This window comes from Sus scrofa, chromosome 6, assembly GCF_000003025.6.
Source record: "Sus scrofa isolate TJ Tabasco breed Duroc chromosome 6, Sscrofa11.1, whole genome shotgun sequence".
NCBI classification, from domain to species: Eukaryota; Metazoa; Chordata; class Mammalia; order Artiodactyla; family Suidae; genus Sus; species Sus scrofa.
In genome coordinates, this window is record NC_010448.4 from 97,459,651 (window position 1) to 97,483,115 (window position 23,465).

Consider the following 23,465-nt stretch of genomic DNA (forward strand, 5'->3'; position numbering starts at 1 on the left):
GCAGGGCTGGGAGCCACTGTCTGGCTGTGGCTGCAAGTTGGTTGGAACTTGGGGGACCATAGTTCTTGAAGTTCCAACCGGCATCCTTTGGGGAAGGATCATGGACCCAGTAATGATGCCAGAACAGCAGGGTCCCCCAGGACTGTCGTGGGCACTCTGGGGTGACACCCTACTCAGGGCTCAAGGAGAGCTGGGTCAAAGCTGCAGGCCTGGGGCTCTGCCAAGGCACAAGAAGAGTGTTATGGAACCCCGCCCACAAGCACCCTGAGCTGAGGGCTGGTTCCTCCTCCAGCTGGAAGGTCTCCAGGAACTGCGTGCCAGCCTCACCACGGGTCCCCGGCTGATGTTCTCCTATAGCTTGTACTCTAGGGCAGCAGATACCTCCTTAGCGATAACTGAAGACCAACCCAATTTCAGTCGCGGCGCCGTGGACACACATGGTCATGGTGAATACATGAAAGGGTGTGGTCTCTTCTGGGGATGGTGGCAATCAGGAGCATATCCCCACAGGGTTACGCTAAAGGGCTAAGGTATGGGCAGAATTGGTTAGGCCGGGCTGGAGGGGAATAAGGAGGAGGGGATCGGGCAGGGCAGGCCTCAGGGTGGAGGGCGCCCAAGGTAACATGAAATGTGGCCACGTGTCTAGGGTACAGGGTCCAAGGGGGACAGGATGGAGGTGAAAACCACAGGGAGGCTGGGGCCTGGTGCCGTGTCAGTGTCACACTGTGCAGTGATGTCCCCACATGTAGCTGCCTCTGTCTGGAACCTGGATGGGGCCCAGTGGGGGCGGGGAGGGGGGGCTTCGGGTGCTCTAGGGGGTGTCCTTCAGTGGGACTCACAGGTTCTTTGGTTTGGATGGAGGGAGTCGAGATGGAGAGGAGAGGGTGGATTGGGAAGAGATTTAGGAAGCAGGGTTGGAAGAGCTCAGGAAGCCGTCAGGCCCAATGGGGAGGGCTGGGGCAAGCTCCAGCCATCAGCACCAAGGGCTCCAGGTTGGAGCAGGAGCCTTCGGTGGGCTGGGAGCTGCAGAGTCCAAGGGGACAGGAAACCTGCCATGGCCGTGGGCAGTGGGTGGGTGGCCTGCAGCCTGGAACTTGGGGCAGAGATTGGCCCCTAGTTAAAAGCTACGTTAGGCAGTGAGGGTGGTGAGACTTTGTGGGGAGACTCATGGAGAAGAGGGGGTGCAGCAGGGCATCTTTGTGGGAGGTTTTCCCAAGAGGAGCTGTCAAAGGAGACTAGGGTAAGGAGGCTAGGGAGTCAGAAGGTGAACTGAGGGCAAGCTGAGGGAGGACTGAAAAGGGAGGAGGGTGGTTCCCAGTGCCCACGGCTTCTGCGAGGCCAGAGGGCAGGACAAAGCCATGAGTGAGTGCTGGCCAGAGGGAGTGCTGGGGAGAACAAGAAGCCGAGGAAGATAGAGGCCACCAGGAGGACAGGGCTCAGGACACTGGTGGGAAAGCTGAGTGTCCAGGGGGCGTCCACAGAGGCTCTGACCTTGGCTTGACAGTGGGGGGACGAAGAAGGGAGCAGAGTGGGTGGGCAAGCTGGTGTCAGGGACATATGGGCTTCCTGATATGGCTTCCTGTTTCCTCTGAAATGTTTGAGGTAGGTTCAGGCCATGGGTTTCCAGGCTGAGAATGGAGACTGGATGAGGTTGTCACTGTCGATGGGGTGGGAGTGTCTTTGGAGGCATTTTTTAGTAAGTTTCTGCACCTGGAGACACAGCAGGCGCCTAACCTGCTCCCAGTATCCACAGTGAGCCGCTAGGAAGTCCACTTGCTGATCTGGCCACTGGGCCTGGGAAGGATGCTCCTTTCTTGGATCCGTCTCTGGGACAAAAGAAATACAGGCAAAAATAAACCTCATTAAACTTACAAGCTTCTGCACAGCAAAGGAAACTATTAACAAAAATGACAAGACAGCCTACAAAATGGGAGGATATATGCCAATGACGTGATGATGGGTGAATTATTTGATGAAGGGCTTACATCATCCTCTGCCAGCCTAGTTCAGAATCCTGGCCACCCCCCTGCTATCTGCTGTTAGGGAGGAGATGCAGCTTTGACAAATGGAGATATTTAGCCTCATGGAAACATAGAGACCTAGTATGCTAAGGCTCTACGGTGGTAAATTCCTCGGTAATATCACTGTGTTTCTGCTCTAGGGTTTTACCATGTCTAGTCAAGGGGCTCAGTGAGGCCATCCTTGGGGAATTGGGGCTCCCTCTGGAAGGATGGGGAACCCTGGGTGGGGCTTCACTGTAGGCTGTCAGCTTGGCTCCTGTCTCCTCGTCCAAGCTGGGTTTTTCCTTGTGAAAAACAGGGCAGTTTGATTAGATGATTTCTAAGGACACTTCCAGCTACCTGTCTTTGTAGACTCAGCCCTTGCCCCCAGAAGCTTTAACACAGGGCCCACCTTTGGTGGGTGGCGTGAGCGGATGACCTGGCCCCGGCTGGTAGCTGGGCCTGGCTGGTGGCTGGGCTTGGACAGTGGGTTTGCTGGACAGACACTTCCTCCCAGGTCACGGCCCCCTGAGTTCCCACAGCTGAGTGTCCAGAGGTCAGGCCCTTGTGCCCATTCTCCAGCCCTTCCCCCCAAGGCAGGCTCTCGGAAGCTCTGACCATGCCCTTTGCCTCCCTCAGCTTTGCAGGGAGAGGCAGGGTTGGGGAGTGTTTCAGCACAGCACAAAGCTGGTTCCTGCTGGAAAAGCCTGACCCTGGTGCCTCCTCCCATCTGTGCCTGCTCTTTCACAGCCAGATTTCTTGAAAGCAGCATCTACATTTGCTGCGCCCCTACCCCCACCCTGAATGCCCCCACCTCTGGGAGCCACTGGCTGTCTGGTCCTTGCCTTCCTGGCTGGGCCTCATTTGCCCCCTCACTTTGGTGCCTCTCAGGCTCCTGGGTCTCACTCTGGCCCCTTATTCCCAGCCTTTACCTTGGGTTCTGCTGCCTCTTCTGTCCTTGGGCTCGTCCTACAAGCTTTTCTGTGTTGCTTCCACGAGGAGAGAGGCAGGAGACAAGAGCACTTCGGGGAGTTGTCATAAGCAGGTAGGCTGAAAAGCCCAAAGCGGGTGGGGAGGGGGTTTGGGAACTCTGGGAGGGGCAGGTGTGTGGGGGGCTTCCTGAGACCTCGGATGGGGATGCAGGGCTTGGGCTCAGGGCATCTGTCTGCTCCTGGGGGCAGGGGCTAGACCCAGACACACAAGGTGATATGGTGGGATCTCAGAGCCTTGCTTGGAGTCTGCTCTAGAGGCAAAAATTGGAGTGGGGTTGCAACTGTGACCAGAGGACCCTGAGAGGCCCCCGGCACCAGCAGGGATGGTGGTGTCAGGGGGTGCTGGGTCAGCCAGGGGAGGTGTGTCCACAAGCTTCTTCTGAAGGAAAAGTCTCATTTTCCAGCTGCATTCCAGGGGCAGGCCCAGTCCGCTCCCTAAGTGGAGTGGCTGGTATACCCAGAACCCTAACTCAACTGGAGACGAGGCCTCTGTACCCTGGGGCCCCAGTGACCCTTCAAGCCCAGATGCCACCCTGGAGGAGGGATGGGGAGAAAAATGGGAAACTTGATCCACCTCCAAAAGTCACCCAGGAGAGCGCGTTTAATTGGGCAAGGACATGGTTGCATGAGTCATCAAGTGAGAACATTCCAGTGGTTATCAGGGGGTTGAGAACCCACACTTTCTTTGCATGTTTGAAAATAAAGGGAGAAATTTAAAAATATTGCAAAAAAACTTGAAAGGACCTTTTAAAATGCTTTTAAAATATGCATTTGTAATGAAGATAAACGTAAAGTCTGCGGGTCAATGTGAAAAACCCCATGAGACGTAATGTTAGAGGCGAACAGAGTGCAGCTGTGTGTTTGATTTTGATGATGGAGAATGACAGGCATTTGAATGGAAATCTGGGGAAAAGCACCGGGAAAGGAAAGCCTCCTGGGGTAGGCATGCGCATGGATTGAAAAAGTTTTCCTTTTGTTTAGTATGAGTGAAACAGAATGACTAATACATTCATTTTATTATGATAGGATTTAAAACAAATGATTAATAAAAATTGCATTTTCATTTTTTTCTGCTGTGGGTTAAGACCCCACACTTTTTTTCCCCTCTCCCTGGAACTAGTGTTTCTGTCTGAAAACTGCCCAGAATATAATTTTCAATAATAGCCTTTGCTTTAAAAACGTCTTTCTTATAAAACTGAGGTGTCATTTCCTTTTGCTTTGAAAAGATATATGCATTTTGAGTGTACAGCAGGCAACAGGTTAGGAAGTGTATTGTGATGGCATTTATGTGGAACAAAGGGTCTTCTCACCCCACCGGCAGCGCCTCACTGCTATTATTCCTTTGTGCATTCTCCATCTCCCCGTGTTTCAGTAGACCTGTTCCTTTTTCTAAGATTCTATGATGAGGTCTAATGGTTATCTATTGCCGTGAAAAGCCACCCTGCCTTTGGTGGCTTTGATCAGCAATGAGCATGTTGCCTATGCTGAATCTGGCAGTGGCTTGGCTTAGAATTCTCTAGGTTGCTGTCAAGGCCTCGGCCAGCACTGCTGTTACCTGAAGTTTTGCCCTGGGGTGGTGGGTCCAGGTCTGACCACTGCCAAACCCACAGTCTGTAAAAGCAGTGCCCCAATTTCCCGTGGCAACATCTGTTAGTTATCCATTGCTGCCTAACAAATGACTTCCAACCTTAGATGCCTAAGGAGACAATTTCCCAAACTCTCATTCACGTGACTGGTGGGTTGGGGCTGCTGTGGGTCATATGTGGGCCTTTCACAGGGCTGCTTGGTGGCCCCCTGGCCTGGCCACTGGCTTCCCCAAGAAGAGTGGTCCAAGAGGACTCTGGGGATGGCCAGAAGTCTCCTGTGACCCAGGAGCTACTTGCTGTGATAACTGTGACATGGCTCTGTGGAGTGGGAGGGCACAGCCCTAGGAGGAAGGGAGGTGGGGGCCCCAATGGCCCTTCATACAGAATTCATGGCCCTCTTCTCAAGGCCCCTAAAGGCATCACCCCGTTTGAAGCTTCTCAGAAAATCCAGCTGTTAATCTGAATGTAGCCCAAGTGTAGCTGGGGCTACTCAGGTTGTCCCTCCCAGTTGGAGCTCTGTCTTTCACACACCCAGCATTCAATGGGCACTGGGTGGGTGAGCAGGTAGGAAAAGAGTGGGGAGGTGGGGCCTTTCCATCTCCATATTCTGGAGGGGGCGGAATATGGAGAATCCCTTCCAGGGAGGGAGCCGTGGTGTCTGCTAAGGCAGGCTTTCCTTCTCTGTGCCCCTCCCACCTCAGGTCCTCCTGGTGGACTGGTCACCTGGAGGGTGGTGCTGATGCTGAGGGTTGACAGCAGCGGGGTGGGGAGGGAGGGCAGGCACCCAGCGGGCTCTCCCCACTGATCAGGGTCTTCAGCAGAATGTTTTCCCGCTCTGTCGAGTCGTTTCCATTTTTCAGCTCTTTATCCTCTGCGAGGCTGCACTTCCTGTCCAGCTGTGGAAGTTGGAAGTCAAGCATCTTTTCACTAGATCCGTGGCTTGCTGCACCTGTTTGCATTTTCCCCTCATGCCAGCCAGGAGTTGCCCTTCTCTGTAGGCAAGTCCTCCCTAGGCACAGCAGGGGTCCTCCGAGACAGAGGAGGGTTCCCTCTTGCAGGGAGGAGACCCTCCAGTGGGCATGTCAGACTCTGTCTTTGGTTTTTGCCACCTCTAAAAACCGAGAGCAATTGTATTGAAAACCATGGAAGATGGATTGTAACAAAGAACAGTTTTCTGGAAGGAACACCCATGGCTTCAGAACACAATCTGATATGATGGAGGAAATAGTTTATAGTGACTGCATAGCTAGGTGACCTACGCAGTAGGGCAGGCCACATCTTCCTTGCTTGTTTCTCTCAGTTTTATTGAGGGGTAACTATGTAAAATAAATGGCACCCGCTTTAAGTGTATAGTTTGGTGAGTTTTAACCTGTGTATTTACCCATGATACTGTCACCATGACCAGAATAATGAGCACGTATATCACCACCCAGTGTTTCTTGACAGCTCTTTGTAATCCATCCTCAAACAGCCATTCATCTGTCTTCTGTCACTATAGTCAACTTTGCATTTTCCAGATTTGACATAAAAGAATGTCAATAGTTTGTCCCTTTTTCATTGCTGAGTAGTATTCCATCTTATGGGTGTACCATGATTCATTGATTGACCTGGTAATTGACATTTGGTTACTCTCCATATTTACTTCATTCTCTCCTTTACTTTTGGGACTTATATTACAAATATATTAATTTTCTTGATGCTGTTCCACAATTTACCTAGGTTTTCATTTTTTTCCTACATTTGTTCCATTTTTCTTTTTAGAGTGGGTATTTTCTGTTACTCTATCTTCAAGTTCAATGATTCTTTTTTTCTTCTTTCTATAGTTTGTTGATAAACTCACCTTGTTAATTTTTCATGTCAGATATTGTACTTTTCAGTTCTAGAATGACCACTAAAATATTTCCATTTCTTCATTTATATTTTCCATCTGTTTACCCACTATGGCCATCTTTTCTAGTTGTCCTTGAACAATTTTATTGTAGTACTTTAAAGTTTTTGTTTTTTGTTTTTTTTCTAATTCCAACATCTGTATCATCTCAGGATTTTGTTTACTTCTTTTTCGTTGATCTTGGATCACATTTTTCTCTGTCATTGAAAATTTAGTAATTTTTTATTGTATGCTAGACATTGTGAATTACATGCTAAAAATTCTGGATTTTATTACCCAGAGAATTTTTTTTTCTTTTTTCTATTGGGCATTTTGGTTATTGGCTGTTCCCCTTAAACTTGGAAATGTTTGATTGTACATTCCCTTAGAGTGGATTTGTTTCAGTTTTGCTCTTAATCTTAGGGCAAATCAGTCAGGGGACATAGTTTCTTCTCCTGAGGTGTGGCCCTTGTGGGGTTTCAGTTGGTAAAAATCAGTCTCCAATTATTGAGCCTTTGTAGTGACCACAAGCTGAAAGTTCTCAGCTTTTCCCAAGGCTCCAGTGTTCTCTCTGTACGTGCTCTGTTTATGTTTGCTCAGCAAGTATTTAGGTGCGTTTACACATACATTTGTAGCCTCTGCTGTTTCTGGCTCCCTTTTTCCCCTTGTATCCTTCCTTGATTTCCTACTAGGACAACATTAATAATCATCATCCACCCACTCGTCAAGCCTCAGCTTTCTGCTTCTTTGTGCTGTGGACATTGGAGGGTGTTCTCAGGTGATACACCATGTAATTATAGACTTGACATTGTGTGGTTCACTTACTTCAGGGACCAAATGGTGTCTTCTTTTTTTCTTTTTGCCTGCTTCTGCTCACTTTCTCCCCTCTTCAAGTTGTTATTTTTTTTTTTTTTAAATAATATGGCATCTGTCATCAGTGTTAGTTGGAAGGTTAGCTGGATGCATAGTGATACAGTTACTGCTCATGCAGTGTCATTTCATTTAATGATTTTATTTTTTTCTAGAGTTAATTGTCTGTTTCCCTTTGGTTTTTTTCCACTCACTCACCATGAACTCTTGTTCAAACCTTGATATAGAATTATAAAAGCCTTCTCAATAAGAACCAAACACATTTAGTAATCTCTCAGATGTGTTTTTTTTCTTCTTTTTATGTCATCTCTTCTGGAGCACTTCATCTTTCTATTAAAATATGAATCCATTCCTCATTAGGCTGACTAGACAGTTTTCACAATTCTCCTGAGAATTTTGATTACATTTCTCCAACATTGGATTCCTGGTTTATTCATTTCCATTTTTCACTCTAGGCTTCCTTCCTCAGTTTTGTGAGGCAAACCCTCTCCAGTAGTTTTATGAGGATGCATGCATGATAGGCAAAGTTTTTGAAAATTTACGTGTCTGAAAATGTATGTTTCCTTCATTGGGACTGATAGTTTGGAGAGAACTATAAAACTGTAATTTGGGAATACATTGTCCTCAGAATTTCGCATTGTTGCCCTGTCTTCTAGATTTTTGTTTGTCTAGAAGTTAGAAAGATTCTTATTCTTGGTCAGTTTTTCCCTTGAGAGTATTTTTAGGTTTTTCTTTTTGCGGCCAAGATTCTGGAAATTTTTGGTGATGTGCTTTGGCATGGATATTCATTCTACTGAGAATGGTGAATTCTTCAGTGGAATGAAGAAATATCGGTTGGTCATGGTATATAATTCTTTTTATGCATTGTTGGATTTGATAAGCTAATATATATTTTTTTCTCCTTTCACAACTTGTTGATTTTATCTTAGTTACCACTGTCGGTGTACTTCGCAGGTGAAAGAATTGGTGTCTATGAGGTTGACTTTTTTTTAGTCTCCTCTGGAGATGCAGGAGATGTTTCTAGGTTCCGGGACTCAATATACACGGGTGTTAGCTGTGCTGGTAGAATTCTCCATGGTCTCTTGTTTCTGATTGTTTCCCACTCAGCATGCGGAAACGCACACATTTCAGGTGCATCTCTCTCTCTCGTTTTCTGAAGTGAGAGGTAGATGTTTCAGGAGATTTCCCGTGCATGTGTTTAAACGGATTTTTTTTTTTGTGTGTGTGTGTGTGTGGCTTTCTAGGGCCACACCTGTGGCATATAAAAGTTCCCTGGCTAGGGGTGGAACTGGAGCTACACTGCTGACCTACACAACAGTCATAGCAAAGTGGGATCTGAGCCATGTCTGTGACCTACACAACAGTTCATGGCAGTGCCAGATCCTTAACCCAGTGAGTGAGGCCAGGGATTGAACCCATATCTTCATGGATTCTAGTCAGGCTTGTTATCACTGAGCCACACAGGAACTTCCTAAAGGGCTATTTTTACTCTCCTGATTATCTTTCACACCTTGTCATGGTCCCTGGCCTGGCACTGACAAGGGTCCTTTTCTCCTTTCTTTGCTGGGTGCTTGTAGTTGGTTGTTTCACACTTGTGATTAGTTATTCCATGCTTGTGGTTGGCTGTTCTACTGCAAACATTTTTTTGAGGATTTTTGCATCTATGTTCATGACAGATATTGGTCTGAAGTTTTCCTTCCTTGTAATGTCTTTTGCTAGTGTTTGGCATTAGGGTAGTGCTGGCCTCATGGAATGAGTTAGGAAGTATTTATTCCCTCTGCTTCCATTTCCTGGAAGAAATTGTAAAGAACTGGTATAATTCTTCCCTAAGTATTTGGTATATCTCACCAGTGGGCCTGGTGCTTTATGTTTTGGAAGGTTGTTAATTTAATGACTCAGTTTCCTTAATGTAGGGATATTCAGTTTATCCACATTTTTGCAAGAGTTTTGCTAGATTGTGTCTTTTAAGGAATTGGTCCATTTCATCTAGATTATCAGATTTATGGGCACAGAGTTGTTCATTACATTCCTTTATTAATTTTATTTTATAATTTAATTTTTTTTTTTTTTTTTTTTTGCCTCTTCTAGGGTTGCTCCCATGGCTTATGGAGGTTCCCAGGCTAGGGGTTGAATCAGAGCTGTAGCTGCCGGCCTATGCCAGAGCCACAGCAACGCAGGATCTGAGCCGCATTTGTGGCCTACGCCACAGCTCATGGCAATGCCGGATCCTTAACCCTCTGAGCAAGGCCAGGGATCGAACCCACAACCTCATGGTTCCTAATTGGATTCGTCAGCCACTGAGCCATGACAGGAACTCCTCCTTTATTACTTTTAAATTTAATTTTTAATTGACGTATAGTTGATTTACAATGTTGTGTTAATTTCAGGTGTACAGCAAATTGAGTCAGTTATATATATATATATATGCATGAAATAACTATATATATGCATGTATATAACTTTTCTTTATATACGCATTCTGTGGGTGGAAGAAAACAGGGCCATAAGCCTCAAGCTTGAAAGCACATCGCTAGAGTAAGGAAAGAGAATAGAATACAGAGGTCATGGAAAACCATGACCTCCTCTTGGAATGCCAAGAAGGTTACGCTAGGAAAGAACTTTAGGTAGTTAAGGCTTATGGGCCCTGTGAAGGGAACAAACAGGCCTGCTGTAAAGGTTAATGTATGCCTTCCTGAGACAAGATCTGATGACTGTTAGAACAGACTTTCTTAATCATAATCCCCCCCAGGTTTGTGTGGTCCTTGTAAGTTTTATCCATAGTCTCTGCCCCCCGGTGATTTTTGTTCACAATCCTAATAAAAGATAGACCCTGAACTTGCTCGGGGCTCTTGCTTGTCACAGCATTAGCCATCCCTGTGCTTTCTTCAAGCTCACCTCCAGGCATAGCCTAAATTCTGATTGTCGCCGAAGACGACAGCACTCTTTTTCAGATTTTTTCTTTACAGGTTATTACAAAATATTGAGTATAGTTCCTGTGCTATACAGTATATCCTTGTTGGTTATTTACTTTTTTATCTTTATTATCTTTTTAATGCCCGTAGAATTAGCAGTGGTGCCCTCTCTTTCATTTCTGATGTTATACATTTGTTTTTTCCTCTCTCTTTTCTTAGTTTAGTTGGCCAGCAGTTCATCAGTTTTACTGATTTTTTTCCAAGAAGCCCAGATTTTCATTTCATAGATTTTTTTCTTTCTTTCTTTCTTTCTTTTTTTTTTTGTCTTATTGCCTTTTCTAGGGCCACTCCCTCGGCATATGGAGCTCCCAGGCTAGGGGTCTATTTGGAGCTGTAGCCACCAGCCTACACCAGAGCCATAGCAATGCGGGATCTGAGCTGCGCCTATGACCTACACCACAGCTCATGGCAATGCCGGATCATTAACCCACTGAGCAAGGGCAGGGATCGAACCCGCAACCTCATGGTTCCTAGTTGGATTTGTTAACCACTGCGCCAGGACGGGAACTCCATAGATTTTTTTTCTTTTGATTTATTGTTTCCAATTTCATTAATTTCTCCTTTAATATTTATTATTTCTTTCTGCTTACTTGGATTTATCTGCTTTCATTTTTCCTGTTTCCTAAGGAGGACGCTTAGATGATTGATTTTAGAGTATTCTTCTTTCCCTCTAAGCCCTGCTTTTGCTGTATCACACAAATTTCAATTAACTGTATTTTCATTTTTATTTAGGTCTAAGTCTTTAAAATTTCTCTTAAGATGTCTTGAACTAATGTTACTTAGAAGTGGGTTGTTTTATCTCCAAGTATTAGGGGGTTTCCCAGTTTTGTGTCTGTTGTTGATTTTAGTTTAATTCCACTGTGGCCTGAGAGCATACCTTGCATGATATCTATTCCTTTAAGTTAAAGTGTGTTTTGTGTCCCATGATGTGGCCTGTCTTGGTGAATGTTCCATGTGAGCTTGAGAAACAAGTGTATTGTCTTGTTGAATGAGGTCGCCTATAGATGTCAACTAGATGCAAGTAGTTGGTGGTGGTATTCAGTTCAGCCTTGTCCTCGGTGATACTCTGCCTCCTGGGTCCATGTATTATTTTTAGAGGGAGTTAAAGTCTCCAGCTATAATCGTGGGTTCACCTACCTCTCCTTGCAGTTTTATCAGTTTTTGCATCATATATTTTGATGCTATGTTGTTAGGCACATATGCTTTAGGGATTATTATGTCTTCTTGGAGAACTGGCCCCTTTTTCGTAATTATGTGATGCACCTCTTTATCTTGAGTAATTTTCTGTGTTCTCAAATTGGCTTTGCCTGAAATTAATATAGCTGCTCTGGTTTTCTTTTGATTAGTGTTAGCATGCTATATCTTTCCCTTTGCTTTTAGTCTATCTTGCATTGAAGTGGGTTTCTGGTAGATAATATGGTTGAGTCTTAGTTTTTTTAATGTGCCTGATGATCTTTGTCTTTTAAATGGTATTTAGGCCATCGCTTTAAAGTGATTAATAAAATAGCTGGATTAATATCTACTATATTTGTTGTTTCCTTCCTTCCATCCTTCCTTCCTTCCTTCCTTCCTTCCCTTCCTTCCTTCTTTCCTTCTTTCCTTCTTTCTTTCCTTCCATCCTTCCTTCCTTCCTCCCCCCTCCCTCCTTTCTTTTTCTTTCTTTCTTTCTTTCTTTCTTTCTTTCTTTCTTTCTTCCTTCCTTCCTTCCTTCCTTCCTTCTTCTTTCTTTCTTTCTTTCTTTCTTTCTTTCTTTCTTTCTTTCTTTCTTTCTTCTTTCCTTTCTTTCTTTCTTTCTTCCTTCCTTCCTTCCTTTCTTTCTTTCTTTCTTCCTTCCTTCCTTCCTTCCTTTCTTTCTTTCTTTCTTTCTTTCTTCCTTCCTTTCTTCCTTTCTTCCTTTCTTTCTTTCTTTCTTCTTTCCTTCCTTCCTTCCCTTCCTTCCTTTCTTTCTTTCTTTCTTTCCTTCTTTCCTTCTTTCTTTCCTTCCATCCTTCCTTCCTTCCTCCCCCCCTCCCTCCTTCCTTCTTTCCTTCCTTTCTTTCTTTCTTTCTTTCTTTCTTTCTTTCTTTTCTTCCTTCCTTCCTTCCTTCCTTTTTTCTTTCTTTCTTTCTTTCTTTCTTTCTTTCTTTCTTTCTTTCTTTCTTTCTTCCTTTCTTCCTTCTTTCTTCCTTCCTTTCTTCCTTCCTTCCTTTCTTTCTTCCTTTCTTCCTTTCTTCCTTCCTTCCTTCCTTCCTTTCTTTCTTTCTTTCTTTCTCTTTTGCTTTTTAGGACCACACCCATGGCATATGGAGATTCCCAGGCTAGGGGTCTAATTGGAGCTGTTGCTTCTGGCCTACGCCATAGCAACCCCAGATCTGAGCCGCGTCTGCGACCTACACCACAGCTCATGGCAATGCCGGATCCTTAACCCACTGAGCGAGGCCAGGGATCAAACCCCGCATCCTCATGGCTGCTAGTTGTATTTGTTTCTGCTGCACCACAACGGGAACTCCATGTTGTTTTCTTTTTCTTGCCCTTGTTCTTTGTTTGCTTCTCTTTTCTTTTGGTCTCCCATTCTTTGACTCCCTTCTGTGGTTTTAATTGAATATTTTTTTGATTCTTGTGATTCTATGTTCTTTCCTCTCTTAGCCTATCAATTATCCTTTTTTTTTTTTTTACTTTTAAAATGTATTGCCCTAGAGTTTGCAATATACAGTTACAACTAATTCAAGTCCTCTTTCAAAGAACATTGATGATGATAATTTCCCACAAAGTGATGCTCCTCTTTCAATCTTTTAAAAATACCAGTGGCTAAATTCATTGAAAAATTACTCTGTGTTATATATTGGGCCAAGACATTTGTATATATTATCCCATTAAAAACTCATCGAAATCTTAGGGAGTAGAGATATTTTTTACTTTTTCTCTTTTGAGGGCCACACCTATGGCATATGGAAGTTCCCAGGCTAGGGGTCTAATCAGAGATGTAGCCCCCAGCCTATGCCACAGCCACAGCCACAGCAATGCCAGATCTGAGCTGGGTCTGCAACCTACACCACAGCTCATGGCAATGCTGGATCCTTAACCCACTGAGCAAGGCCAGGGATCGAACCTGCATCCTCGTGGTTACTAGTCAGATTTGTTTCTGCTGAGCCATGATGAAAACTCCAGGGAGTAGAGATATTATTATGCTGGTTTCACATGTGAGGAAAAGGATGCTTAGAGAGGTTAGGCATTGGACTCAAAGTCACACAGCTAGTAAGTGGAAAAGCCTTGATTTGAACCAGGCAAGTCAGCTCCAGCGTCCTCTGCATATGGACTATGGAACTCCAGTGCTGTAAAGTGCTGACATTAACATCACTAAACTTAATACAGAATGAAAATGAAAAATATGGAAAGCTTTTGAATATCATGTTCTTCTCATCTCTCTTAAGGAAATGTCATTCTCCTTTCCAGAAGTCAAAATACTCTGTGTTTGCTTGATGGGTTTCCTCTCAGAGTCTTTTAGGAATGGGGGTGGGGCTTCCAATATTGATAATGGAAGACTGTGTATTTGGAACAATGCTACAGATGAAGAAAGCCAAAAAACTAAACAAAATCTTTGCTCGAAGGAATCAGAGTTGATAAGGTAGTCAAATACTGGCCCCAATTCACACAGTAAATCAGAGGATCAAGACCTACCTGCACTGTCAGATCCCAGAGCTCAGTTCTCTTGCTCAACTGGACACTTTGTAAGATGGTAACTAATGTCTTGAGAATGGATCAGCCTCTGGTTGTTAAGAATAAAGAGAAGGAGGTGGTTTATCTCCCTTATTGGTCATGTGGAAGCTCTGTGACATAATTTTGTCACATGGTGTTGGCTGTTGAGGTTTCTATATTGCACTTTAGTTGGTGGATCACAGGTGATTTTTATAAAAGGATGAGAAAAAGCTCTTGGTTCAGAATCACGAAGGAAGCCTCTGCTCTTGACCTTTTGTGAAGGGGGTTGTCTGATGATGGAAGGGGATACAGAACCATACTGAGAAATGGATGTAAGGTTTTGGCTTCAATTGCAAAGACTTCTCCTTCTGACTTAGGCCTGGGCTGTGGCTTTTCCTGAAGCCCAGAGCATGGAAAACTCCATCTGGCAAATGAAACTTTCCAAGGACTTGCAAGGCAGATGTGCCTTCATCTTCTGCTCTGTGACCTTAGGGCCATCACTCCTGTTCCAGTAGAGAGGGGGTCTAACAGGTGTACTTTCTGGAAGGGATAAAGACCTTTCTCTCTTTTATCCTCATTTGATTCATCAGTGAGAATGCAGCCACTGGTGGACCACTGAGAGGAGAGCTGTTATTCTTAAAGATCCTTGATCTGAGAAAATAACTCAGTAGATCTTTTTGTCAAGTTTCCCTTATTTAACCATGTGACTCACATGAAGAAAATGAAGTGACTTTACTAGGCTCAAAGCCTGCCATGTCTTCCTCAGCCCAGGGAGAGGTGAGGGTACAGTGCCCTCCATTACATAGAGTGTAAACCTGACTTGCAGAAGTCACTCAAACCTAGGATAAGTGATGCAGTGGAAGCATCCTGTAAAGACGTCATGACCACTGACGACACTCCCCCATTCACTGGTGATGCCAACTTTCCTTGCTGTTCCCTGTTTTGGCTAAACTTCTTGAATTCTTTCCTGGCAGGTGGCTCTAAGCGTTCACAAGTGCAGGCTCGGCAGGTGAGAACATTCTTGCTAAGATGATGGGTGGTGTGGAACCTGCATGCAGTCTGGCTGCAGCACACCTGTCAGGTCACTTACTGGATGTTGCCTACTGGATGCCTGTCAGAGCCAACACCATGAATGGTTGCTTTGCGACTCTTTACTTTCCAGTGGACTTGAGGGAAGGTAAGGAGGCTGCCTACCTTCCTCAAAGACATTTCTTATGGATGCAGTGAAGTGATTTGGTTGGAAGGCTGAATCCCCGAAGCAGAGAAGTCAGGAAGAAACAAAGTATGGCCAGGTGGACTTAGGGGACATCCAGGAAAGACCGGTTGAAAAATGCAAATACAAACTGCAGTTTTATCAAGCAAGGACATGTGAGTTCCCTTGATTAGAGGGTGGGGAAGGGGAGAGCAGAAAAGAACAGAACAGGAAAGAAAGATGCAGTTTCAGTAATGAAAGAAAAGGCATTTGCTTGGCTCATGTCTCAGCAATAGGCATGAATATATAAGATTAATGTAGAAATGGGTTCACATCAGGGTCATAACTTACTGCCACCTCCCCTCAGGGGCTCCAAGCCCCCTCCCTTCAGATCCTCCAGGCCCCTCCCCTCAGGGGCTCTAGATGCCCCTTCCCCACCCAACCTGGGAGTTGCTCCCTGCAGGTGCACCCACGTGGGCCACCTCATCTCCGCCCCCCGCCCCCACCGCCCAGTGGTCCCCAGGGAGCACACTTGATGAATTTTATAGACCTGGGCAGGGGAGCTAGGGGAAGACAAGGAGCCCAGGGCCACACAGTGGTCAGCTGCTTCTCTTGGGACTTAGCGCAGCCAGTCTTTCAGCAGGTTATAAAGCTAGGGAATCAGTGATTTGAGACAGAATTTCTCCAATCAGAGCGGTCAGAATCTTATTTTTGTTCAACTGCTGGGATTTCAGACTCTATAGGACATACTGGGTTGATTGCTGTGGCTGCCTGCGATGCCACAGCCTGTCCTTTCCCACTGGGGCCTCTTCCTGGGGCCTCCGTACCCTCCTGCTCCGGTCTTGCCTGCTGGGCTGGTGTCTAGAAAAGATCAAAGCTAAAGGAGAGTGTGACAGAAAGAAGCAGAAAATCCAATTGTATCAACAACAAAATAGTATGTCCTTTTTTTATAGCACAAGAGGGTGCTGTTGGCTAAGAAAGAGGGATGTTTTGGTTTATCGGAGCCTTTTCTGCCTTAACAGTGCTTCCCAAACCCTTAAAGCACTTTCCCCACAGCATCAGCATCATGTAATACACCAGGGAGCCGGCTCCCCATTGTGACTGAGGCCCTGCTGAGGGGCCAGGCTGGACCACAGAGCATCCTGCATCCGATCCAGGGCAGGTGTCCTGGAGACTCACCTGGCGGTGGAACAAGTGAGAAATACATTCTGTTCAAGTTTGTTTTTCTCTCGTTCCAAGTGCTGTGTGCTTTGTGGCTGGCGGGTGGCCTTCCCTGTGTTAGTCCAGGATTCAGGCCCCTTCTGAGAGGCCCACCCTCATTGTCCCCTCCATCAGCAGCTGGGAAGGTGGGGGGACTGCCAGAGGGCGAGCATCATGGTGCCCCACGGCTCCGTCCTCCTGCCACCCCCAGGCTTTTCCTGCAGATGCCCTGGAGTTACTCCTTCCTCACACTCCGCAGCAAAATGGGCGCTTTTTTGGGCCTTCGACAGTTTATTTTCCTCTTAATTAAAAGATGTTTGGAGTTTGGAGGTCAGCTGTCTGGGGCTTCTACAGCCATGGAGAGGTTTGATCTGGGCCCCAGGCCCCGCTCCTCCAAGGGGCCATGTCACCCTCCCTGTGCAGGGCAGTGGGAGGCAGGAAGGAGGGCTCTTCTCCTTCCAAAAAGGGCTCATTTTTGTTACATTGGTTGACAGGAAGAGGAATGCTTTGCTACTGTGAAAAGTTACATTACAGGTGGCTGCACAAGAGGCAGCACCCTAGTCAGAGGGAATGGGAGGCCAAAGTGTTTAAAATGAGGTTTTTATGTGAATAAAACACATTGTAAGCAGTCAGTCCTGCACAGGAGCAGTTATCATAATCCTGCATAAAAGTGTTTATATGATACCACATTTGCTGGAAATTACGTTATGTCTCAAAAGCTGTCTGGGTTCAAAATGCTATCAGAGAAAAGAGCCACTTTTCAGGAGTTGTTTGTTTTTACTAAATCCTCTGAAATCTGTCACATTTTAGATAACGTGTTTATCTGAAAACTCTCAGACTTGTAATTGGGAATTGGTCTGAACATATAATAAATAGCATCATTATACCTGTTCAGTAGATTGGAAACAGAATTTAATTTATTTATTAGCTTTAGCTGGTTAGCGTGGACCTGCCAATTCTATTTGCATATAAAGGAACACTAATTGCTAAAACTGGAGTCCCAAATTGCATTTCCCTGTGTTTAACAAGCTGAATTGCTCTTTAACATCAATACAGATGGATGCTTCTCCAAGCAGGACTATTCTGAGCACACAAGCATAGTTGTGTCTGCAGAAGATCTCTTAGGGGTGTTTAATACCAAAGTTTGTGTCTGAGGTCATGATCAGTGCAAAACAGTGGAACGTGCAGTTGAAAATTGCATTAGGTTCTATGGCTGCTGTAATCAATGACCACGAACTTGGTGACTTGAAAGACAGTTTTAATGGTTCTGGGGGCCAGAAGTCCAAGGTCAGTCTTACTGTGGAAAAATCAGCAGGTTGGCTGGGCCACACTTTCTCTGGGGGCTCAGGGAGAATCTGTCCCACCCTGTCCAGTTCTGGTGGTGGCTGGTGCTCCCTGGCTTGTGGCTGCCTCCCTCCCACAGGGCCTCCTCTCCTTTCTGTGTCAAACGTCCCTCTGCCCCTCTGCCGCTCGGTTAGGACTCTGTGATTGCGCTGAGGCCCCCCTGAACCATGGAGAATAATCTCAAACTACTTGGTTCGATCACATCCACCACGTTCTCTTTGCCATTTGAGGTTCTGGGGATCAGGGTGTGGGCATCTTTGAGGGCAGGAGTCAGAGCTGACTGCCTGGTAAAGTTGAGCTAAGTCCAAGGGGAAGGTGTGACTGGGTGAAAGTCAAAGTTTTAGGAGTTCTGAAGCCTTGAAATTGGATCCCTGTAGAATTCCACACTCCAGCAGACCCTTGGGTGACCCATTGACGGCTGGGAGGGGGTCTTGCTTGAGTCGGGAGTGATTCCACTCTTGGAAAGGTGTTTCTGCTGAGGTGTCTTGTAAGTGTCCCCGGGAGTCTCAGGGAGCTGTGACGCACTCTCCCAGAAGCCCTCAGACCCTAGCCCTGGGTAAAGTTTCCTTGGGTGGTTGATTTTGAATCAGGTACCAGTTTTTGCATGGGTTGGGGAGTCTGTGAGAGTCCCTGAGCTGTTCCATGATCCTTAAGTGTGGCCTTGGGTACCGAGCTGTGAGCTGAAGGCTACTGACACCAAGTCATGTGTCCAAAGATGAATGTCAGTGCTGAGTGCAAAGAAATGAAATTATTTTAAAGGGATTTAGAAAAATAAGTTAAAAATTAATACAGTTTATAATTTAGAATGAAAAAAAGGTGAAAAGAAAGTAATTCACATTATGATGAATGCTTTTGGTTGGAAGATAATTGGAGTTCTTTGATCTTTCATTACTTTTGTAATTGTTATGTAATCATTAAGTGTGATTAAAACAATTATTTGCCTTCATTTATTTAATTTGTCCTTTTTGATTTGCCAAACCAGTTTCTGAACTATTTTATGGTGTTATGGACATGTATTTCATGATACCTTTTCTCTGAGTCTGAGAAATATGCTACTTTATGTCTGCAGGCTGTGATATGACTTATATGTAGACTCCAAAAAATTACATAGTGAATATAACAGAAAAGACTACCAGTCTATTTTAAAGGATAAAACTGGGGAACATCCCGAAGGGAGAGATGCAGAGCGTGGGGTGTGTGGGAAGGGGCAGAGCTTCTGTGCCCTCTCCCCGCTCCTGGCTGTTTACCAACCAGAAGCTCTCGGAACCCAGTCCTTTTAGGTTTTTGGGACGCTCCGTACTTAGGCCTGACTGATGAAATCCATGCTGTCGCAGATTCACTCCATCTCCAGCCCTGAAAGTTCCTCTATTCCCCTGGCAACCAGCCTCTATCCTTAGGGGAATTTGCAAAAACCACTTTGTTAACTTAAACCCTGATGTGGTTTGTGATGTATAATAACAGAGATCTTTTTTTTTTTTTTTTTTTTTTTAGGGCCACAGCCGAGGCATATGGAGGTTCCCAGGCTAGAGGTCTAATCAGAGCTGTAGCCGCCGGCCTACACCACAGGCACAGCAATGCGGGATCCGAGCTGTGTCTGCGACCTATACCACAGCTCATGGTAACACCAGATCCTTAACCCGCTAAGTGGGGCCAGGAATCGAACCCTCAACCCCATGGCTCCTAGTCAGATTCGTTAACCACTGAGCCACGATGGGAACTCCTAACAACAGATATCTTTATGGCTCTTATCTCTTAGGAGATTCAAGGGTTTTGGGAGGAAACTCAAGTGTATATTGAAACATAATCTTTGATAGCTCACAGAACTGTTCCGAGGGTGAAATGAGATAGTGTATGTCAAATATAGAGCCCAGGGCCTGGGACCACGGAGGCTCTCCTTACAATGGAGGTTCTTTCCTGGGGCTCTTCCTTCCTCCCTGGTGAAATCAATTTGAGTTCCCCGCTGTGCTCAGCCCCTGTGAACCAAAAGAAAAACCCCAGCTGTAAACCTGTCGCTTCCTTGTTGATGTGGTCTTTTTAGATATTTAAATATTCATGTGTTTGGCAGGTGCATTGGGGTTGGCGTGATAAACCTGAAACATATAGATGGTTATGCGAGACATTAAAGGGAGACAGCTGGTCCTCTGGGCCATGGAGGCTGACCAAGTTCGCATTAGGAATTCAGACTCTTACATGTCATTAAGCTTCCAGCCACTTTTCTTTCCTCAATCTAGACACTGCAGCACTCGGAAAGCTGTATTGATCCTGCAAATCAGAATGTGATCAATATCATCAGCTTTAAAGGGAACTGTGCATGCATACAAAGAAACATCAGATTTTTCTTTTAGCGGGAAATAGCTGTATTATTTTCCACAGAGGTCAGCAGATATAGTTTCTGTTTCCTTAAAACGCATTAAGAATTACACAAGCAATTTAATTTTGTGGGGAAAATCTTTGGACTATAGTGTTAAAAATAAGACAACAGGCCCCAAATGGAGCGGCTTGTGCTAAGTCCCATGTGACCAAATGGATACTTGGTTATGGCTGCAGCTTTCTCAGAAATGGGATCCTAACCAGTCACATACCTGAAAGGCCCCACGCTGGTTCAAGAACTTGCCCCAGTTGCAGAGGCACTGAGCAACAGGTAGCATTGCAGGCGGCCTGGCTCCAGACTCCGACACATAACTGCTCCAGATCAGTCTCCAGCAAATAAATTGGAGGCAGGATTTATCTTCAGCAGAGGCTCTGGCAGTTTTCAAAGGTCTAATCACATCATATTCATGTCTCTATATTCATCACCAGGTAACATGGCTCAGTACGTTTTTGTTGAATGAATGAATGGATTTCTAGTTTGGGTACAAGGCACAGGCAAGTTCTGTGGTGGATCAGTCTGTTCCATGGACTCAGTGAAATCCACAAATGGTAGTATTTTCCAGAAATAGTTGCAACAGTTATTTCTCAGCCTACCTGCTTCACCAGACACTCACCTCCCCAGCTGGAGGTGGAGTCTGTGGCTGCTGTCCTAAGTTTTAGGGTCATGTGGGAAGACTAAGCTAGGGGAGCAGAGGGGAACTGAGGCCATGCAACTTGGAGGCTCGGTGGTGGGAGGTGAGACAGCTCTGCCTCGCTCTCCTTGGAGGCCAGCTTTTGAAACGTTCTCCTTGAGGGTCAGGCCTCTCCACTGCCAGGGTTCTGTGCTCACCTCCACCGTCCCCTGGTACAGGTGTTCTTCCCGGAGCAACATTTAGTAGGTGCCTACACTGACCGGTGTTAGGTGTCTTATGTATACAAGGCACCTATTTAGTAATTTCGCCATTTCACAAAGGAGGAAACCAGGGCTCAGAGAGGTGAAGTAACTTGATCAATGTCACACAGCTGCCGAGTCTGCCTGCCTTTTCCACTGAATGGCCCCAGCACCGTACAGCGGGCATTCAGTCGCGGTTTGGTGAAAGGCTGAGGCACTGACAGGAAGCTGGCCTTGACTGGAAAGAGGCAGCAGAGGGCGGCTGTTAAATGCAGTCCTAGAAGGAGCTGGCAGCTCTGGGAATGTGCATCCCAGCTCCCAGGAAGCAGCAGAATCTAGAGTAAGTAGACTGAGGAGGGTATTTTGCATTAAAAATTCAGAATCAGCACCACTGAGAGCTCTGGAGGTCAGCTTGCGTATGACTAAGTCCTGCATCTGACCTTCCCCTTTCCCTGCTCCCTGGATGGAGGAGGCTTTTCTGTGTTGCCCTGGTGGCCCGTGCCTTTCACATTTTACTGTAAATAAGCGGTTACTTTCAAGCAGCCTTGTCTTCCCGCAATGCATCGATGCTTCCCCCGAGAGCCTTCCGTCCACAGACCTAACCACCGTGACCTCCCCGGGTGACAGGGTCCTGAGTGCCCCACCTGCTACCAGAAGGGAGCGTCTTGCTGGCCAGACACAGCCGTGTGAGCCCCCAGAGACTCCCTAGGGCTGGCCCAGCTCTGAATACCTTAACTCTGCTGAGGCAGGTATTTCTATGCAGTATTTTTTTTTTTTTTTTTTTTTTTTAATTCCCCTGGGCAAGTGTTTTCAGAACCAGGACCTGTGCAGGGGTGAGGCGCGCGGCCTTGGGGAAGGGACCTTTGTCGAACTGTCTACAGCCAGCCCTTCAGGAGCTCTGGAGCTTCCTGGGCCCTTGTGCTCCTGTGCTGACCAGTCCCCGTGTGCAGGCTGGCCCCCGTGACCCTGAGCCCAGGGCAAGTTCCAAGAACCCAGCCGTGGTCCCTCAATAGCAAACACTCCACAGCAGGAAGACGATGCTCAGTGTCTGGGGCTGGACTCCACATGCCTCACTGGGCAATGGGCTGCATCTGCTGGCAAGGAGAGGCAGTCAGCTGTCAGCTGTCAGCGGGGACAGTGCGGGGACAGCAAGCAGACTGAGGATGGGGAAGATAGGGCCAGAGCATGGGCCAGGTAACGTTAACAGCCATGCAATCAGGGCTGAGGACTTATTAGGGGGACAGTTTTGAGTGACTCCGGGTCAGAATAATAGGGCCTTGGGACTCAGGGAGCAGGTCTGTGGTCAGCTTCTCCTTTCACATCGCAGCTGGGCTCACCCCTTGGGGAGCCTTTCTGTTAAGTGTAGGTGAGAATGGTCACAAAGCCCTCCTGTGAGGTGCCTGTGCCCAGCAGCCTCTGCGTCAGAGTGCATTCCTCCAGGTGCTAAGAGAGAAGGATCACTCATGGACGAGCTTGAGAAGCAGCCATTTCGAATGGTGTTCCTGTGGGTAATGCGACTGAGGCCCTAAGGAATCCATGAAAAGTGAACTTTTGGAATATGTTTGTGTTAAGTTAGAAACTGCTCTGCCTTTTGAGGCAGAGACTAGAGGAATTCCAGAAAGATGGCCAGCAGCTGAAACAATTCAGCCTTCTGGTCAACCAGCTGGCTTAGCCTGGGATCTGTAGCAAATATAACCAGGGCAGAGAATTAAGGTCCTGGGTTGGAAAAATATGTTTATTTTCTCCCTTGTCAGAGATGATGTTTGGAGAAAGTCCCCATAGAACAAGTAGTCAAAACGACAGATTTGGGCATGTGTCTGAAATTAGGAGAGTTAGCAAAGCTGTGGCTTATGGGATATTGATATAATGAAAGGCACAATTTAACACTGGGGCTTTGAACTCAGGTGCAGAGAAGGTGGTGCAGGGGGTGTGGACAGACTTCTCCCTGCCTAGCCCACACCGTTCACAGACGGCTGTGCTGCTTCTTAACGTTTTCAGTAAGACAAGCTTAGCTTTGAAAAGAAACTTTTTGAAAATGCTATTTTTTTATTGAATCCTTTCACTTATTTCAGCTTAGTAGTTTAAATGTTGACCATAAACATCAGTAAAGTCCACAGGGCATTTTGGAGCCATCCTGAATTTTAAAGAAACAGATTTTTTTTTATAGGGACATTAAAAATATATATATAAAACTTTGTAGCCTTGCTCAGAAAGCTAAAATGTGAGCATTCCAAAGAGGTGTTTCAACTTTCAGACGTGAATAAATATATGCTTTGAATTGGTCTCTTTGTACCCGGTCCCATATTGGGAACAAATTGCCAAGTTAGCCGTCTAGAAGGTGGAAAAATACTAACCTTTCTGTAGATTTTTGGATAAGTTCAAAAGAGTTTAAAAAACTTAGTGTTTGAGCCCAGGAAGCAAATTCCTAGAAACCTTTCTAACCGCAGGTTTAATTTATAACTCCTAGTGGATGGCAGAGGTAGGGACAACTTGCAAAGGCCCTGGCAGCTGGTCGGACATGGCCCT

At 45.9% G+C, this 23,465-nt stretch overlaps 1 long non-coding RNA gene across 1 annotated transcript in view; it reads left to right on the plus strand.

Moving 5' to 3' along the window:
• Window positions 843–23,465, plus strand: part of LOC110261160 — a 28,394-nt gene continuing 5,771 nt past the window's right edge. Inside the window, exons 1-2 of the long non-coding RNA XR_002344992.1 lie at window positions 843–3,045; window positions 14,937–15,139. This is a non-coding gene — a long non-coding RNA (uncharacterized LOC110261160). The remainder of the gene's footprint in view (window positions 3,046–14,936; window positions 15,140–23,465) is intronic.